The 20,777-nt window shown below is 36.2% G+C and overlaps 1 long non-coding RNA gene across 1 annotated transcript; it reads left to right on the forward strand.

Annotated features, from left to right (window-relative positions):
- Window positions 1-6,676: 6,676 nt before the first annotated feature.
- LOC134415174 (uncharacterized) lies at window positions 6,677-16,111 on the forward strand. The gene is made up of 3 exons (XR_010026952.1): window positions 6,677-6,770; window positions 8,640-8,739; window positions 15,472-16,111. It is a non-coding gene; the product is annotated as an uncharacterized LOC134415174 (long non-coding RNA).
- Window positions 16,112-20,777: the final 4,666 nt, after the last annotated feature.

Raw genomic sequence — 20,777 nt, forward strand, 5'->3', positions numbered from 1 at the left:
CCCAAGAAGAGAAAGTTGTCATTATTCTATCTGGCTGTAATTTTAAGAACACCAAAACCACTTTTACAGGTGCCTCTGATAACATCCTCATCATTAAATAGATATTGTTGATTATGAGGAATTTAGTACTGCTGACTGAATCTGAAAACCCTTCACAAGAAAGGGACACTGTACAAGACTCAAATTGCTTTCCTGTAATATTTTCTATTTTTATTCTTCAGGGCAAACATCTGATAGGAAAGGACTTTGGTCTCAACTGCATTCCCCTCATTAGTTGGCTGGTATTAGCTTGTTGTCCAGAAACAACTCAGTCATTGATGTTGTGTTCCACCCACTGGATTCCCCAGCTCTGCCAGGCTCCATGCCCTTGCCAGTGTCCTTGCTATCTTCCTACCGGATATAATTTGAAATACTGGCCTTTTGTGGTTTTTTTAAACACACTATTTCAGGTTAGATTTTAGACCATGCTATGTAGATCTGTAATGGCAGACAGTTTCTTGATCATGAGTCCCGTCAACTAGCCATCTATCGTTCAAGAGGATTTGATTTAATTGAATACCATGAGTTTAGTACTTTGTAAGGATGGGAATATGATATTCATTTACTCTACTCTGGAAGAAAAATATGCTCTTTACCACTTTTTAACTCTCATTTTAAAATAGCTTATCACAGATTTTGACCACGCTGCAGAGCTATCAATTACTAAGTCCATTGCAGCAGATTATTTTTTCTTCTGCTGTTTTAGCAGTACCATTTGAAGGACTTTACATATTAATTGAGCTCAATGTGAAAGATACCACATTTTTTTAACATCAGTCTAAGTATTTACATTGAAATGGATCTTGGAGTGAAAAACAGCAAAAGTATATAAAAGAAATAAATGGTTTGTACAAGAAGTGAATGAAGACAAGAATGAAAAATGTGTCAAATCAAGATCCAGTATTTCACTTTTAGTCACTCTGACTCCCAAGATCTTCATCATTGATATGTGGCTTTGCTGCCCTTCTGAAATTTCTCCACAGAACCTCCACCATCTGCCACTAATTTTGTTTCCCTGAGGACCAGATTCCCAGCTGATACAAAAAGCGCAACCTCAATGATTCCTTTACATGTGACCTGATTTTGATTCAGACTTTGCCTCGGGGTTGCTTTGTCTACTGCCATCACTCCTGTTGTCAGACCTGACACAGGCTGTTTCTCCCAGAGTCTTGGAAAGGAGTGACCTCGGCATCCTTGCAGAGATCCATTAGCTTCAAACTAGGCTGCCCTGTAGGACCTGGTTGCAGTTATGGGACATGAGCTGAAAGCTCTTCAAGAAAAATATTTAATTGCATTTTGCTCTGAAACTTCATCTACAGAAGCCTAAAGGTGAAATGGAGGTTACAGTCACTCAGTAGTGCTCATTGATTGCTTGTTTCACACTTCAGTAATAGTACCCTTTTTGTGACTACCACTTCCAGAAAATATGTGTTATCCTAATCTTTAAATAATGTTCAGGACAGTGGCATAATATTAACTACACCTTCAAATGGTCTTCTGATCTTTCAAGAAATGCATTTTCTCAGCAGAAATCCACTCTTTGATTACATTAGTTGACTATAAACTGATAGACCCATGGTTATACCCATTTTTTAGCAAAATCACAGGTTTTTCTGTGAAATTTGCATCAACGGATGCATCTCCATGCTTTTTGATGCTGGTGTGCAAGTACTACTCTCTATAAATAGCATTTTCAAATATCTGTAAAGAGGAACTAAAATAGTCCTGGAATTCTTTTTCTTTCATTAGTTTTTCATGGTCTCCCTCTGCCTTTCGTTCTTCTCTTCCCATCCTGTTTTAAATTCTCTAAGCTGGAGCAGGAAATAAATCCCCTTCCATAGGTCTCCTATTTGTTTGCTTCTGACAGATTACGAAGGTCTTTCCTTCCCCCTGGATGGGAGGAAAGGGATACAACAGATGGTTTTCTCTCTTTTTGACTACTCATTTGGTGAGGTCTGCATTTTCCTTTTGGAACTACTTTCTGATGAGTTAGAAAAAAAAAAGCCTTATCTCTGCAGTATGTTTTACTTTCTGAAGTGGCTTTTCTCTGACAACCCCAGCTGTAGCACTCATACCACTTTTCTCCTTACTCAGTTTTTAAAAGAGAGAAATTTTTTGTGAAGTCAGCTTGGCAGCAGTGCTTATTCTCTCCTTCTTCATTTGCTGGCCATTTCTCATTACCTGTCTCTTTCTACACTGTGGTGAAGGCATACACAGTACCCTATTTTAGTCAAGACACTGCAGGAATAATAAAAAAATACATCACTAGGCTGGAAAAATTCTCATACTAGCTTTCATTAACAAGCAAATGAGACAAGTCACAGGATTCATGAATAAAAACCAAGAGGCAATATAAAAAAAAAAAAAAACAAGGCAGAATCAATACCTTTACCCCCCCTCCCAACATCATAAACAGGCATTTGCTTAGTTCTGTTTGCAAAAAGCCTGAGAATATAGCAAGAATGGTAATTTTTATCCCTTTTTTCATGTTTCAATAACCATTGATATTGCAACTGTATGCTACCAGATAACTCAAAATACAAATTTTATCCAGACTGAGGGCAGGGAAGGGCAGGAAGGAACGCTTCCTGGCATTTCTTCAAATGAGCACTGAAGCATACAATGCAGTGTTTAAGCCCTTTTATTTTCAGGTATGTAGGAAAAGAGATAATGCATTGACACTTATTCCTGGAGAAAGCCTGAGACTTCAAAGTCAGCACAGCAACATCTTTTGAGCAAAACTGGCCATACAGAATGAGTTTAAATTGGCTTTTTACTTTGCTTCATGGGATTTTCTTTTGATCTCATACCAGAAGACCTAAAGACAGATTTATTCTATGATCACACTGGAGCCTAAATCTGTTGATTGAATAGTAAAGAGATTGCAGGGATGCTCCTTGATCCAAGTAAGCCCTAATCTCTTGAGAATAACATAAAGAATTAATTTTCTGGATTTTTTCTCAGGAGAGAACTCTTGCAAATTATCCTAGAGAGATTGCCTTCTGGGTGTGCTGAGATATTCCTCCTACTAACCATTTAGTATATTTTTCCTTCAGTATATCTTGCTTTCCTTTAGCCCCAACAAGTACCCAGGGGTCAACAGAATGTTCAATAGAAACCTTTGTCTTGTTAATTTTTTTTATTTGATTTTACTCAACGAAAAGATTATTGACAAGTCACCTTTCTTTTGAAGAGAAATTTCTATAAAGTTTTGAAAGCAACCTGCATTCCAGCAGAAGAATGGTAAACTGTGACAGAGTTGCAGCAATATTTTTGCTAAAGAATATTTTTCCTCTGACTGTCAGAAAGAAAGGTTGCGAAGACAGCCTTTTCTTAGACGCACAGATTTTGGTGATGTTAGCCAAAGAAATGTTTATGCCTTTCCAGGAAGGCTCTCTGATCACTGCTGTAGACACAAGGAGAGGTCAGGATAAAAATTGGAAGCAAAAGTAAACCTTTTTACACCAATCATTTTTTTCGAGAAAAATGAGATTTTTTTTTCTCTCTCTCTCTGAGGTTGAACAATTGCATTTTAAAGTCTCAGAAATTATCACAGGAGCTGTCATATTCCAGTAATCTCTAACAATAGCTCCATTTACTAGGTAATCATGCAGTTTAGGCTCAATATCAAAAACAGAGGCCAAAAGAAGATCCTGCTGTTGCAAACTGTCATGGGAACAATCAGTAGTGTCTTCAACAAAAGTCTAAGGGACACATTTTTAGTGGAAGTCTGCAAATGACAAACCCAGAGGTGTCTGTTAGGAAAAAAAACAACTGTAGTCAAAGACAGTAAGTTTGAAAGGAGGTTTCAGACTTTAAGTGAATTAATAAATTATTTAGAGGTTTAAATAAGTAAATTAATAAATTATTTAGAGGTTTAAACCTTTAATTTTGACTTAGAGTTTTTAAACTTCAATTTTTCTTTTTTAAAAAGACATTATTGGTATAGTATTCCAATGGCTTAGCAAGAAAAAGGAAAAAATCCTGGCTCGATTATAACAAAAAGGAAAAAAAATACCAAATATTTTAATTTCTATCAATTTAAAAGTTTATTGTGTTGTTTGGGAAAGTAGCTCAGAGAAAGCTGATGAACAGAAGTACTCTTGAACTCTAATTGCTCTAAGCATCTTCCTGTTCTCAGTTTGGTCTTTAATATGTTTCAGGGACAAGAGATCATCTTTCTTCCAGCTGAGATCTTCAGGGAGAATTTTTCAGCATGTTTTTATTTTTCATCTAAGAGTAGCCAGACACTGTTTAGGCAGTAAAGGACCATCAACAAGACACTACATACTTTTCACATTACTCTGTGTATGAAGTGCAGAAATTGCATGCCTTCTAAATGCCACACAGTTTTTGGTAAAATGAAGGTAGGTTCTTTCCTCAAGTAGTAATTAATAAGGTTCTCAAGATTTTCCATCATATTTTTTTTTTATTTTGAAAGCTGTTTTAGTTGGTAAAATGTTGCTGTCAATTCCACTTAGAGCACCTCTCTTCTTTTGTGTCTCTTCATTCAGCTTTTCTACTTCGACCACCTTTCCTTTTGAAAACCTCTCTTTCTGATTGTAGTTTTTCTTGCTTATCTGTTATCTTGCTGTGGATTGAGTGCCCATCTCTTCATTCCAGAAGTGTTCCTGCCTGAAACAACTACATACACCAGAGGAGGAGGGAATTTATTATGGGAACTTGGAATACTTCCACCATGTTCAGAATAGGGATTCCCACCTCATCTGTTAAAACATAATTACCTCATTGCAGACAATATGCCTCATTTTTGACTAGCTTGCTATCTATGCCTTTTAAAATTTTATTAGAATGTCCCTGAGTAGGTTATTTTATTATCTTGCACTTTCTTTTTTCTTTATATATTCAAGCATCTCGGAGCATGTTATTTTTACTACCTTGCAGATTATTTTTGCTTTATTTACTATGGATTTAAAATTCTCATTTGAAGCACTAAGGTGCATCACAGTTCAGAAGCATACCTTGTTGTAGGCATGCACAAGTTTATTGACAGCAGCCAGTTCAGGATCAGTGTTGTTCTCTTCCTGATTTTTCAGGGCAAGTTCCTTTTGTTTTATTTATGATATTATAAAAAATAGTATTGTCTCAGCTTATTATGCAACCCAATCAATAGCTTAGAGACAAGAAAGGAGCTCAGCCAAAATGTCCCTCAACATTCTAAGCCTCTGTCCCCCAGTCTTTTTTGGGATACTTATTGATGTCTCTGCTCTGATGAATTTGTGTGGCCTCACAATAGTGAGGTCAGCAATCTCTAAGGTGAGAGGTTTCTGGTAATACCAAGGAACTTCAGAGACTTGAGGGAAAAAAGAAACAAAATGGTATCTGTGATAGTGTTATTCACATAAAAATATGTGACAGTCATTTGATAACTGATATTTTCTTTCTTTCTTCAGACTGTGTGGTGCACAGAAACAAATGAAGTACTTTTCCTTGAGAACTGGACACAAATACCTGTAGTCTTTTATAAAAATTACCGTGCTACAAGCCTACCCCAAGTACTTCTACTCGCAGTTGTGCAATGTCCTCTCCTAGAAGGTCAGCTTCAGCTCCTGCTCCTAGGGGAGTTATTCTTGTCACATGAATGCTTATGCTTTGCTAACTTTTGTACTGACTGTTGAAAGGCAATTGCAGCCAGTGCAAAACAAAGCTCTGATTAACATAGTTGTTACAATTTGAGCCAAGAAAGCCTGCTGGAAATTTTCCCCTATCATTTTTATTCACTTTTGGACTGTGTTCTTAGAAAAACAATCACCATTTCCAGTGAGTTTAGATGATACCTATATTTAACACTTCTGCCAAACTGCTATATTGAGATTTTGACTCACTTTAACTGCTTATGTAAGACAAATTATTGGACGCTAAGCTGCAAGATAATGCGTCCTTTAAACAGACTAAAGCAATGCCCTCTAATTTTACTAAATAAAAACTCTGTAAAGCAGTGTTAATCAGCTAGCTCTAAATGTCTTGTGACTAATCTTGCCATGCACAACCACATCTGTAATATGCTTCATAAAAAATTATGAGGTTCAAAAGAAAATGATGAAAATTTTAAAAAGCCAATTATTTTATATGAATTTTTCCTAAGAAAATGCCATTTATCTCCTTTCCAGAAATAGAAAGCCAAAATACTAGCCCCAGTCATCAGTAAGGGTATCAATCCAGCTCGCTTGACAGTTTCTTAATTTTGAATGTGGCGAAAAGAGAATATAGCAGAGCATCAAAGAAAGATTTATTTCATGAGAACAGGACTGAAATATTATATAGAGGTCTCAGCATCAATGCATTCTTGCTATCACGTAGAGCACTGGACTAACAGATTAGATCTAAATAGACTGGGTCTGCAGTGTTCTTCCAAGGTGAAATTCATGCTCTTCTCTGGGTTCTCAAGGATTGGTCTTTAGAGATCTTGAACTGCACCACCTTAAGGAAGCTAAACTGGAAGAGGAGCTCCAGGAGAATGGCTGGTGCACTCTGTCAACCAATGATTACTCAATCCATCGAGCCAAAGTAGAATTAGCCTGAACTAAAGAAAGAAAAAAAACCAAAAAGCCCAAACAGACAGAAAAACAATACTCCAGACCTTCACTGCAAATTCTTTTCCTTACAGATGGTGCATTCCAGCTGCTCTGTCACTGTATGCTAACATAGGCACAGCCATGTGCTTCTCCTCTTGGAGAAGCAAGGTGCAGACCCTTCTCAAGAGCCTGAAGGTACTTAGTACATCACTTCATATCTACATGGAATACATTTTAATCCATGTCTCCATTTCTTTCATCATGCATGATGCCACAGTTGAGTTCATAAAGAAATTAATAAAAAATGAAAAACAGTTTTAAGTCTAAATAAAAAAGTTTGCCCAAGATGACCATGAAGCAATGAGATTTCTGCACACCCTCTGCCTGTGCATTATTCAGGTAAGCACTATGCCTGAGCATCAGCAAAAGGGGTTTGAGTTTTTGTGGGTTTTCTTAGCTTTGACCTGGTAAAATTTAGTCATTATACTAAGAAATAAATGCATAAAATAATCAGAAAAGTTCTATACAGCTGCATATATACTTGGCCACTGATGGCCAACCGTTGAAACATGTTCTACGCCCCAGGAATAAAGAAGAAAATCCCCCTCAATATTTTATTTATTTATTTTATTTTCAACTTTTGAACTCCTTTTTCATTGCTACCTCTGAGGAAAACCTTGCCTCACAGCAATGTAAGGTAAAAAGGGAATGGCAGCTTGAAACAGGAGAGGATTGCTGCTTTTCATCATAAGTCTGCTAAGTTGACAGCCAGAAAGCATTACCAGCTAGAAAAATTGCCCTTGGAGAGGTGTTTTGGTCTCCTTCACCATGAGCACACATGCAAGCATTGTATTAGAATGTGTTAATTTATTTTGCTTTTTTAATTTGTTGTATTTGTTTGAGTTCAAGTGAAATCCATGGATTCAATGTACATCTTAAGAAATATTATTTGTCTCTTCTGTCCTCCAGTCATTTTTATGAGTGACCTGCTCATGTCGCAGACATTCTTAAAAAGCATGAAATTTTCCAGATGAAACCTCAAGTGAACTGTTCCCCTTATGGTTCAGTAAATGCCTCCCAGATTCTCCCACACAGAAGAAAGCTCATTTCCTCCTTTGGAGTTTATTACATTGTTTGCAAATAATTTTTTTCTTTACCTACCATTCAAATCTTATTCTGCAGGTGTAGTTCTTAAGCCAAGTAACTTCCTTAACAATAATGAAAAACTACTTAAGGAAAATTTTCATATTTTCAAGGGCATCTAGAGAAATATTGTGTCTTTATCCCACCAAGAGGAAAATTCTGTAGGCATGTACAATAGAGCAAAGGAATAAAATCAGCCAAATGAAAAACCAAAGAAAAATTAACAAAAACAAACAAACAAGTCAGAAGGTAAGCAGCATTTTGTCAGGAATCTGATATAATTAGGTTGCTTGGAGAACACGTGCCTGGGTAGTTGTCTGAGTAGGGGGAACAGTCTCACTCACACAGTCAGCATCTTGAGATTCCACGGTGACCTGACTCACATGAAGTTTTGGGCGGAAAATCAGGCAAAGTTTTATGTTTCAAGGTTTTATGCCTTAATGAAGTTCATGAATCAAGAGAAATTGTTGTCCCTTTTTTATAAAAATTAAATTTTGGTGTTTAAAATTTGGTGATAAATTCTGGTAGATATTAGCCATATGCAACATAAATTTCTCCCACATCACTGTCTTTAATCTCTGACCTCAACACAGAGCTTGCTGCTGCATCACAGAAGATGAGCTATCCAGCAAATATTACAGAGGGCTGCAAGCAATATATGTTTTGAGGAAGCACATGCAAAAAAGAAAGAAAAAAAAAGGCTGATTTTTCTTCTTAGTTTCATTTGAATAATCAAATTCTGAATTGGAGCACTTAAATGGAAGTCAAGGAACTTGGAGTGTGATGGAGGAAGCAGCAATCAGTTTGAAAAGATGTTGAATCTCTGATGAGCGCTGAATATGTCAGATTAAGTTATGTCCTAGAAAGGGAGGTTCCCTGAACAACTGCTAGTCACTTTAAATTATTCTGCATTTCAAACAGGAAATCATCCAATTAGACTAACAGCTGCAGAGATTGGAATAAGCCTTGCATATTACAAAATTATAGAAAATGCAGCTGAGTGCTATGGAAAGGAGCTAAGGTAAGTAATTTTCCCTCTTCTTTTCTGTAATAAAACTTAATTTCAAGGACTTTTAGGATAAGGAAATGACTGCAAATTTATTACATGTGATTAAAACAGGGAAAAAATTTACCAGTAATTATGCTTGATAATTTTTTTTTTCCTATGTATGTTCTGTTTTTCCTGAAATATCTGCTGTTTCTTTCAAGGTAGGTGGAGACTTCTGTATTTCATCTTGTCCCAGGTCCATTGCAATACCATCACTACTATTTCCAAATGTTTTCAAGAAGATAAGCAACAATTATATTGCAATTACTCTTTGGCTAAGAGTTATCTCCATTTGAAACTTTGTTCACAAAGATGGTCTGAGATTGCAAACTACAAACTGTATGTGAAAAAGGAAAACATAGGCGAGATCAGGAAAAACAGTAACCCAGGAGATGGAAACGGATTTCTATATAGTTAAAAAACTCAAACTCAATAACAAACGGAATTCTGGTACCAGGGATTATAGCACGATGAAAAAAATAGTATGGAAAATACAGCATACTATTAAAACACCTTGAACATTCTACTGTATCTGAGAAAATATATAAAACCAATATAATTTTACCTAGACACCTCCATGTAGTTTCAGGATCAGAAGATGTAAGTTAACCTGTAGGTCAAAATTATCTTTAACTTTTAATAACTGGACTAATATTAGAAATCAGTCTAAAAAAACAAAGTAGATAGAGTCATGAACTGTCAGCTACAAATTATAAATTCGTTTTTGTTTAATTTTCCTCTGTGAAGATTTGTGTTTTAAGAAAAAAAAAAAACAACGAAAAAATTCACATTATAAAGCTTTTTATTTCCATAAAATTACTCTTTTTCCATGATAATCTCAGATATTTACAGTTACCCTATTGCATCTTTGGGCAGTGTACATCCAATGTGTGTCCTTGCAGAGACACAACTCATTTCTGAAGAGGCCCTTCCTGCAGGAATCTCAGGTTAGATAAGGAAAAGGATTTTTTTAAACTGGCTGTGCACTGAATGTCAGGGCATGTTCCCATGCTACATACACAATTTCTCCCACAGGATTTCCACCAAAATATTTTGCCTGGGGTCTCTGTCCTTTTGGTACATATGCAACATGTTCTAACTTACCACAAGAGTTCACTGAAATCACAACTACAACTAAATCTCTAGCAGGCAGAAATACAGACTTTAAGTGCTGTAATTCCTCTCAGCTTATTTTAAAATGCTTCATTCCCCTGATGCCTGTTAAATGAGCCTCAAACCATAATTAGGAAAAATCTAATAATTTTCCTTTATATGTAATTTCAGATTGCTTTCTTCTGAAGATCTTTAAATAATGTTAAAGCTTTGAAAGTCTTAATAGGATCAAAGACAAATTCGTCAGGAAGAATATTGAGGAAAGTGACTAATTTCTTATACCCAGTATACATTCACCTCACATCAAGATTTCACCAGCTCCAGAAGAATTAGATCTGAATTACCACTGAAAGGATTGTTTTTAGTTAAAATGTATAATTTCTGTAAGGAATTGGAATTAAGGAGAATCCAAGAGACACTCTCCTGCTTACAGATAAGCAGAGGATTCAAAGATAAAGCTTCCCAAAAGGAATAAATTTTCTTGTCCTGACAATGCAATCAGCTAGGGGAAAAAAAAACACCTTTAAGCCATAAATGTGTTCAAAAAAGTATCATTTAACTTTAAAAATGGATTAAAGAGTATCTTTCAATTGTTGATGGAATCAAAGTTTCAAGTGGTTTGAGCAGAAAGCCTGTTGCTTTTAGGTCACACAGTACAGAAGATGCTTGTTCTTGGTAAAATTAAATTTTGCATTAAAATTATTGGTTTAGTATAAACCAATGTAATAGACCAATTGTCTAATTTATTGGGACCAAAGGGTAGCAGAACACTGCATTGGAATGCATCAGATGGGCAAATGCATGAAATCACTCTGCCTGGTGGTGAAATGCGAAAATATGTGGAAAAATCGCTCTACGACTTTATCACTACAAAACCATTGTGGCCAAATGTTCCCACCCCAGACACTGGGAACTGTCATTGGGATACAGCTGCCAAAACACAACTGGTCAGTACACACAAGTCCTTGCAGCTTGTGCACGGCCAGTGCTTGGCCTTGACTGGCACTGATGAGTAAAACAGGCAGAGCCCAGAGCTGTCCAGCTGCCTGCAACACTGCTGCTCTCTACCAGAAATTTTAAAAAAATAGGTTTTCAAGCACAGCCATAGAGTTGAATTTAGCCAGGAGACCTGTAAAAAACTGTACTCACCTACTACCTCGTTTTAAGTCTGTATTCAGTGTATACTGCCATGGAAAAATCTGGAGAAGGAGTCATGGCACAGCACTTTTCACCTCCTCTCAAAGTCTGTTTCCTGTAAGGCTTAATAGGCATCACTTAAATTTTACTGTAATGCATTTAATGTATGAAAGCACATCTAATGTATGGTAAAATCATGACACAAGACCCATTAAAAATCAGCTGGGATTTTTTTTTATTTTTTCTAAAACTTCTCAGTTACCTGAAAGAGTCTTTTCCCCATGATCACCGGCTATTGATTTGAACCAGTAGTCATAGTTTGTATGCTCAGTGTGTCCTAGGATGGGGGCATTTTGCTGCCTACTCAGAAATTTTAAAACTGTTTAATAGATTCTTCCATCAAAGCAGCTCTTCTTAACCTGATTCTTTTAAGCAAATGGAGAGTAACTGCAATCATCTAATCTAACCTCGCATATACCAGCAGCAAAGACTTCCAAAGGTGAGCCCTCAACTCCTAGTCATTGAATTTGAAAATTGCAATGATTCTTGTGCTGCTTCAGAAATTGAACATCTGGCTCTTAATAAGACGTTAATGTAATAAATGCTACTTCCCACATAGTTTTGAGAAATAGGTATTCCAAAACAGCTTCACTTCACTTTTGTGTGAAAATAGTTTATCTGGCAAATGCACAAGTGATAATGCACTATAATTTTGTAATGCATTCTACATCACACCTTAGGGTTAAGAAACTTGAGCAACACAAAATGAGTGTGCTGCTTACCACTTATCACTTACCACTAGTTAAATAGCGTATTTTAAAAAATTGAGATCAATTTCATCAAAATGTCAAAATGTATGTCAAAATTATTTTTAGCTGCTAATAACCTATCAATTAGGTGATTAGTGGAGAGTCTAGGAAGGAAAAAAGTAATCAGACTATAATTTCAAGATTTTGTCAGCTATTGTTGAAAAAACAAAATAATTGTCAGTTAAAAAAGGGGGATTTTGCCATTCACAGTTAGCATCAAAGAGGAGTGTTTGGCTAGGAGGAGGTCAGACAGATGCAGATAACCAAAAAAATTATCAACTTAATGTGCACATGTACATATGTGTAGGCTTGAGTTTCAATATGGCCAAATATTGGAATATCTCTCATAGCAGCACACAGAAGATTTTCATGGGAAAGCAGTGACACTAGAAAAGACTTAAAATACTGGTGGATGATGTTCTGCAAGATGTGTGTCCACTCTGGTGGCACAGCCTAAACAGGTAATGTGATGCCTGCATGTATTAATTCTGCTGTTGCTGGTGGCCGAGGGAATGACATTTCTCAGAAGCTGGTGAACTCAGACAAGTGCAACAAGGCTTAATAAAGGGTTGGACAAAGCCTTGAAAGGAAAAACGTGAGGAGCTCAGTCCAACAAGAACAAGATAAATGAGTAATTGGATCACATTCTCTATGGGAAGAGACCCATGATAGTGGGCTTTTCACTCTACCAGAAAATGTGAAGCTGAAAGTGTAAAAACTGAAGATGGAAAAAATCAGATTGGAGTACGAGGGTATTATGAGAGTGAACAATTGAGTGTTTTGATTGGAATATATGTACAGATGTTCATTCTCTGCAAATAATTATAAATAATATACAAGACTTTAGACAGCTGTGTATTTGAGGGAGCTGGTAAATATTCTTAAGTAGTTCCCAATAATTATTCACATTTTTCTCTTTAGTTTCTATTTACCAGTTGACTAAGCCTATAATTATCTGTATGCCTGTGAAACTAGCTCCTGGTATGCACCAGAGGATGTGTTATTGGTTTCCACAGAAGCATAGTAAAATCATGAAGGCTCACAATAATCATCATTAATTTTAGGCCTGAATCAGTTCTTCAGTACCTTTAAAAACCATAAAAAACAAGAGAGGACTACTCTAGAATTTGCTCACTTGCAATGTTATATTTTAAAGTAAAGAAAACAGTCAGTAATAATTTAGAGAAATTATTTTGCTTTAATATTAAAAGAGAAAACAACTCCAGTATGTTTACATTTGCAGCTCCAATGTACTTTTAATTTTAAGTCTTAGTTTCTAGACCGGCTTGACCATTTGTCTTCTACTTTTTGCTCTGCTTTAGCTTTCTTTGGCTGACATCAGACTACTTCATCTTCTCTTTTAATAGTTAGAAAACTCCTTTCAAGGCCAGAAAAACCATTTACTTCCACTTTGTCCTGGATTCAGAAAAAAAGGCAAAAATGCATTGACACGCTGGTATGTTTCACCCTGATTAAATGGATTTAAACTTAGTGATTTTAACACTCCAAGGGAATCCTCCAATCAGATTTCAGAAATATCAGCCAAATTTTCATGTGCACAGCATCATTTACAGCCTTTATCAATGATTCTGAAGTCAATATACAGGCAAATAGGACTTTTTCTCCAAGATTTTACTGCTGTAGACATTATTGTACTGACATGTTAATTTTCTGCTGAATTAATGGTCTTTATCTGCTCCATTTTTCTGTACACGAACATATTTTTTAATAAAAACTAGATGAGAAAATTAGTAAGATAGAACCAATATAATTTGTTTTTACATTGTTATCTGTTTACATGTATTTATCTACAGTATTCATTATTTTCCTCTGTTGTCAGCATTTTAGATAAATGAAAACTTTTGCATGTATTATACATTTAATTGTTTTACAGTATTTCTTGGTGAGATAATTAGACATACTTTTGCTTGAGAAACATTCAGTGGAACTTTATGCCATTATTAAAACTTTGTGTTGATTTCTTAAATAATTTAGAAAAAAAAATCAATTAATTTAATGTAAAGAGTTAATTTTTTATAATGAGTTCTCACATTCTTAACCAGAACTGACAAAATTCTGAAATTAAATGTTAAAATGAAAAGCTGAAAAATGCTGTTTTAAAAAGATCAAGATCAAAATGTGAGCTTTTCAAAACAATCTTTATTAAAAAGTCATTTCAAGAAATAGTGACATTTCAATGATCTCCACACTGCACTTTTTAGTGAACTAACTATTCATTTCATTATTCATCTTTGTTTCCAGAGCCTATCCAGATAGATTGCTCATTCCTCTTGCATGGAAAAGAAATGACTTACTCATTTTTCCAGGCTGATGTTGCAATACATCTTTCCCTAAAAAAGGTTGCAGGACTGACAGGAGCAAAAAAGGAAAAGATTAAGTGTCGTGAAGCTATACATTAATGCTTGGGATACATGAGAAAAAAAATTAATGTTTCCCTCTTCCCTGTGGGTCTTAAAGTGGTTAGTATTAAACAAGGTTGCTCATAACTTGTTTTCCCCTGTTATAAATTATTTGTGTTTTGAAGAGGAACACACAGGGCACAGAACCTTGCTGTTTCACGAGACATGGTCTTGCATAGAACATATTTTCACCGGGTCAACTCACAGAAACCCCTTAAAATAGGATACTATCCTACAGAATTGCTATTCCTTTTTGTTCCCTTCAACTTAATAGTCATTGGTGTTCCTTCCCACAGTTAACAATGATGTGGCTCTGTTTCTCAGAAAATATTGTGTTCCATGTATTTTCTACCCAGATATAGTCCAAAGACCTCAATGTCCTTAAAGAAAGTATTACTTTGTGGATACCAAGAATATGATCAAGTAAACGCACACAAATCTATTTGTGTCCCCCAGACTAGTTTGAAGGAACTCTCTAGTGGTCCAACATACACGAGAGAATGGTTGATTAGTAAAGAGAGATGGGAAACTGGTCATAGGAAAAGGAAAGGAGAAAATTTCACAGAGAAAAAGCATGATAAAAGACAAAAATAACTACAGAGACAAAAATAGTAATAGTTTTTCTCTCATACTTCTAATACTGTAATTAACATTAAAATTAAAATTGATGGGGAAAATTTACTATTACAGATATTATGATCATATTCCCTATCAGAAATCCCATTGCAGAATATCTGTTGCAATACAGAACAATGTGGAAGAGACAGGGGTTGACTTTGGCTGGCTGCTGAGTGCAGACCAGCCTTCTCCATCACTCCTTTTCCTCAACAGGACAGGGGAGAAAATACAATCAAAAGTTCATGGGGACAACATAAATATAGGGAGATCACTCAGTAGTTACAGTCATCAACAAAAGACTTGAATAAGGAAAGCTAATTAAATTTATTGCCAGTAAATTAGAGTAAGATAATGAGAAAAACAGAGCAAAATTTAGAACCGCTTTCCTCCTCACTCCCATCTTCCCAAGCTCAACTTCCTTTATTCCTGACTGTTCTACCTCTTACCATAAGCTGTGCAAGGAGATAGGGCATGGGGCTCATAGCCAGTCCATAACACTTTGTCTCTGCTGCTGCTTCCACCTCACACTCTTCCTCTGCTCCAGCTCAGGATCCTTCCCACATGACACAGTCCTCCACGAATTTATCCAGTGTGATTCCTTTCCACAGGCTGCAGTTCCTCACGAACTGGTTCAGCATGGGGACCTCCATGTAATGCAGTCCCTCAAGAAAATCTTCTCCAGCATGTGTCCCCACCATGGGATCCCAGAAGCTGTCAGAAAATCTACTTCAGAATGCACTCCTCTCTGCTTGGGTCCACCTGTCCTGCTCCAGCCTGCTTCAGCATGAATTTCCCACAGGGTCACACTTTCGGCAGGGTACGTCTACCTGCTCCAGTGTGGAGTCCTCCAGAGACTGCAGGTGGATCTGTGCTCCCCCATGGACTGCAGGGGCACAGCTGCCTCTCAATGGTCTGCACCATGGGCTGCAGGAAAACCTCTGCTCCCGTGCCTGGAGCACCTCCTCCTCTCCCTCCTTCTTCAGTGTCATTGCTGTTTCTCTCACACATTCTCACTGCTCTCTCCTGTGGATGCCATGGGACAGAGAGAGAGAAATGACAAACATTTCTCACAGTGGCTTGTGAGAACTTCCAGGGAGTTGTAAGGATGTGATAACTTGCTAAGTATGAACAATCTGCAGGTGGTGTTTTTCTACTTTGTCTTTCTGTTCTCAAGGATGGAGTATGAGAAAGGTGTTTTTGGTAACTAGCCAATCAAATAGAATGCATCGTATCACTCCATAAAAACTGTGCGGTTCTCTTGAATAAAGCTTTGTTTTGCTCCTTCCACAAAACTGCCTCTCACCCGTTCCTGTGCCATTCTCGGCACAAGAGTGACACTCTCCCACCTGCTGTTGTGCAGTATTTTTTTTCCTTTCTTAAATCTATTACCCCAGTGTCGCTCCCTATTACAGCAACCTGAGTGGGCACTGCTGGTGAGAGAGAGACGGTGAATCTTGTTTCTTGAATCAGAAGGTTTGATTTATTGAGATATGATATATAATACATTAAGACTATACTAATAGGAATAAAGAGAGAGGTTTGCAGAGCAGCTAGGCTAGGAATCGATAGAAAGAATTCTATAAGAAAGTTGTGTTCAAGGACTCAGTCCCCCTAGCTTGCACTGGTGATTGGCCCTTAATTATAAACATAGAAAATGAGCCAATCAAGGTGTCCCTGTTGCATTCCACAGCAGGTGATAATAATTGTTTACCTTGTCTTCTGAGGCCTCTGGCCTCCAGAAGATGCAGAAATCCGAAAGAAAGGATTTCTGTCAAGAAATGTCTGCGACAGCTCCCATCATTGCTGATGGGCTCAGCCTTGGCCAGTGGAGGATCTGTCTTGGAGCCAGCTGGAATTGGCTCTGTTGGATACAGGAGCAGCTTCTCACAGAAGGTACCTCTACTGCTACCAGAACCTGTCCACACAAACCCAATGTTTCTATGCAGACAGTTACAGTTATATTTATATAGGTACATTTAAATATTCTAATTTTCCACTGAATCATATATCACAGTACACAGCCCAGGATGTAGTATGTAATACAAGGTTGTCTAAAGCATTTCTCAAATGTTATTGAAGGTGAAGTTTAAAATTTCATCTACAGGGCAGAAAGACATTAATTTCATATCTCACAATAAGATGTTAGTTGAAGATGTAATTCCCATAGGTCTGGGGCTGTGAGAAGGGTTACTATAGGAGTAGATCAAGCATGTGGGAAGAATCACAAATAGTGTGAGTCGATGCCTGTGTGACACTGTCTGATCATCTGGACCACACAGTTCATCAGGAGTTCTGAGGGCACGTGGATGTATAAAAAATGCTTTCCTCTAGCTAAGTCTTTATTAGCTACTCTGAGGCCTTCATTTCATTAGCAATAAACAAGGCATTTGCCTTCCAAAAATGCACTTCAACTGATCAAATACATATTCTGATTATGAATGAGTTGCATGCAGATATGTTTGAAGATAGATCTACAAGCATGCAGCTATAATAGCTTAGTAGCACTTGGGCAATATTGAATATAAATTATTATTTACATAATTACAGCATCCATGATTGTAGTCCCTCATTGCTGAAGAGAACTTTGGGGATTTTCTTAATAAAACATATTCATTTTCTTTTGGCACGGAAATGCTGGGTATCCAAATAGCATGCTGTCAGTACTGTAGATGCCACGCAGTTAATGCTGTGGGGGAAAAAATGCATTTGGGTTGATGAAAACAAACTTTAACTGTCATTTTCTCCTTCGAGACAGAGGGAGACATGTAATTTAAAAAGTCATCAAACTCTACCTGACAGAATCATATGATTGAAAAATCTTTGTTTACTCATTCTCCAAGTCTTCTAAAAAAATTAATGCTGAACATTCAACTAATTTAAAATTAACCAAGATTTTGCACAGTTCTGCTCTTGGTTTTTGTATTCCTTTGTTCTTTCTTCTTTAGCTCATGCTTTGCATAATAATATTATATCAACATACTGAAACAATAATAAACAAAAATCTAGTACTATTAGTATTCAAGGTATCTTCAGTCTGGATCCCTTTGTACTCAGCTGAATTTTCTTCAAAGGATTTAAAAGCTGCAAGGAAAAGATGTTCCTTGCCTTGCACAAAGATGGGATATATTATTACAAAGATTAAGATCCAGAGAGAAGGCTTTAGCTCAGCAAATGGGATGAGTGTAAAATGTAGGACCTTAAATCCTGGGTAGTAATTCTTAAAATATCTCTACTTTGGATGCAGCTTTGTGACAATGATGTCTGCACCTGTCCAGCTTCTTGCTCAGGAGATTATGGTGCCTCCTCACTGTGTTCTGGTTAGCAACAATTACAGAGGAATTATATAATAGAAATATTAAGAATATTAGTGTGTGTAAAAAAAAACACTACTGAAAACAAGTAAGAGCACGATCAAGAAGGTGTATCTGCCCTCTCACAGGCTAGCAGCACATCTCCTGGGCCATAGAGACTTCCTCCCGGTTCCTATTTTTCAGATTCTGATTGTGTGCCCCTGTCCCCACAGAAGCTAATAATTTTCTGTGGTTTGGTATATACACAAAGGAACAATATCTTGTTAGCATTATTTCTGTAATAGTTTGCATAATAGTTTACAAAATAAATATATAAATAAAGATATGTAAAAATCAAAAGATGCTTCATCTTGTTGGTCCTGGAAAGATGGAATTTTTAGAAGCTTGTATTTAGATTATTAGATAATGCTTCTATAAATTAAAAATTCCAGAGTGGGTGCTTTAATAAGCTTCACTTAACTTACACATACAAAAGAATTTGAATCTGTGAGCGATTGCAGAGGTTTTGTACTAAATGTTAATTTATTTTAATTTCTTACTAATTTCAGTTGTTATTATTGTGTTAAATTTAGTTAACAAATTTTTCCTATTTCTTCCAGATCCAAATCAATCAATCAACTTTCACAACAGAATGCAGTGATGAAGTTTGATGGGGGGTGTGTGGACAGAAGACATTGGATTTACCAAAATCTGTGAATCAATCCCTGCATTTGATAATGAAGTTCCAGTCTGACAAATTGTTGGAGAAAAGAGAACACAAAATCCTGAATCCATTTAAATATTCTTTTATAATCGTTATTTTGATCAATATCTTGATCATGTTTCTTAAATAATCTTTGATCCTATTAATGGCAGTCAATCTCAAAGTTTAATAGTTTTCCCCTTTTTTAAAGATATTTTAAAATACCATGGCATATCAAATCTTGTTCTGCAAAAGTGATCGACAGCTAAGTGCTACTGGCCTGCTAAATGATTTCATTACTGCTCTTCTATAAGAATTAAAATGTATTATATGTCTTGCTTTAATAGACAGATGAGAGGAAGAAAATTATAAATTGTCTGACACTTGCATGCCATTTAAATGCATATGTAACTCAATACATCAATCTTGAACATTTTGGCTATTACTATTATGGAAAATGTTAGAAAATCTAGCATTTTCCATAATGGGGAAGGAAGAGCAGAACATCTTACACAGGCCAAATAAGTGTGTGTTTCAGAAGTGCAGAACTATATTGTACTATATATTGTTACAAAGCAAGAATAAAGAACAGTTTTCTAATTAATTTGTGTTTTTTAACCTCAAAATGCTTGAAAAACTGTTGGCCAAAATTTGTGAATCTTTAACAAGAGCCAGAATTGACATCAGGAGGTATGAGGAGAGGACAGGTTAATGTCCTTCTACATGTACATTACCATATGCTTGAGTGAAGTTTTGTAGAGCTTTGTCTTCTTAGAGTCTTAGGTTCAAATAATTTACTTGGATGAACTTACGCCTGCTCACATTTGTGTAGCTGACTGACTCAGAACTGCTGCTTATATTAGCTGATAGCAAAATTGGGAAATCAGGGCCTAATTTCAATTAAAAGACAGAGAATGTTCTTTGAGAAAATGCATTTTAGTCTCTTTTAAAAATGCATTATGCCTTCTGTCTCATTTATAGCTAAATGGTCATTTTATTACCAGACAGTTTTAGCCCTGTATCACTGATGTGTAGATAAGGAATTCAAGTCTCTGAGACTGCTGTTTCTTAGAGGGAATTTTTTATTTTACTCCTTAATAACAAATTTATAACTTTATTTCTTAAATCTAGGTATTTCACCTTATAAAGACTGGTACTGGTTGAAGGCACTAAAAGCATTAATTCAAATGCCACGGTGTTATTTCAAATCACCAAGACCTTTAGTTGCCAATTCTTCACAGAATGTGCAACTGCAGTACTGCACAAAGCAGAGATCAAACTCCTCTTTTTATTGAATTCAATGCTGAAAAGCCAGCTGATCTCAGCAGCGGGAGGTTAGGTATCATCTTTTTCCAGATGGAGGAAGCTGCATAGCTGAAAAGTCAATCTCACACTCTCACATTTAAGAATTTTCTAATTACTTTAGTATTGCAATCAAACAAATTTTGTATGTTAAGATCTGCCTATTAGCATGTATACAATTATTTCTTTAAATTAGTATGTCGCTATTTAATTTCTGCTTCTGGATTCATGATTTACTGCTTTGATGTAGCTGAAAGCTGTACTTATTGCAGTACTGTGAAAGCTGAAAAGCATGGCTTGTCACATTGTGCTGTCTCATTTCAGGTTTGTCGCATAGGTCAAACTGATGCACCTCTGCAAGCAGGAGAGCATCAGTGCTCTTACCAAAAGCAAATGTTTTGTTCTGAGGGGTAAAAGGTAGGTACTGTAGGTACTCATAAGTAAATATCTAATTTTGCTACAGTTTTATTTAGTTGTACCTAAAGGATCAAAATTTTACTGTATAGGATTCTAGAAAATGAGACCATCAATGTCAATTGTATTAATCAAAGGTATTAAACATGACAGCTAAACATGTCAAAATTCTTTGTTCCCAAATAAACTTGATTTCCAAAATACT

Source organism: Melospiza melodia, chromosome 2 (assembly GCF_035770615.1).
Source record: "Melospiza melodia melodia isolate bMelMel2 chromosome 2, bMelMel2.pri, whole genome shotgun sequence".
Classification (NCBI taxonomy): domain Eukaryota; kingdom Metazoa; phylum Chordata; class Aves; order Passeriformes; family Passerellidae; genus Melospiza; species Melospiza melodia.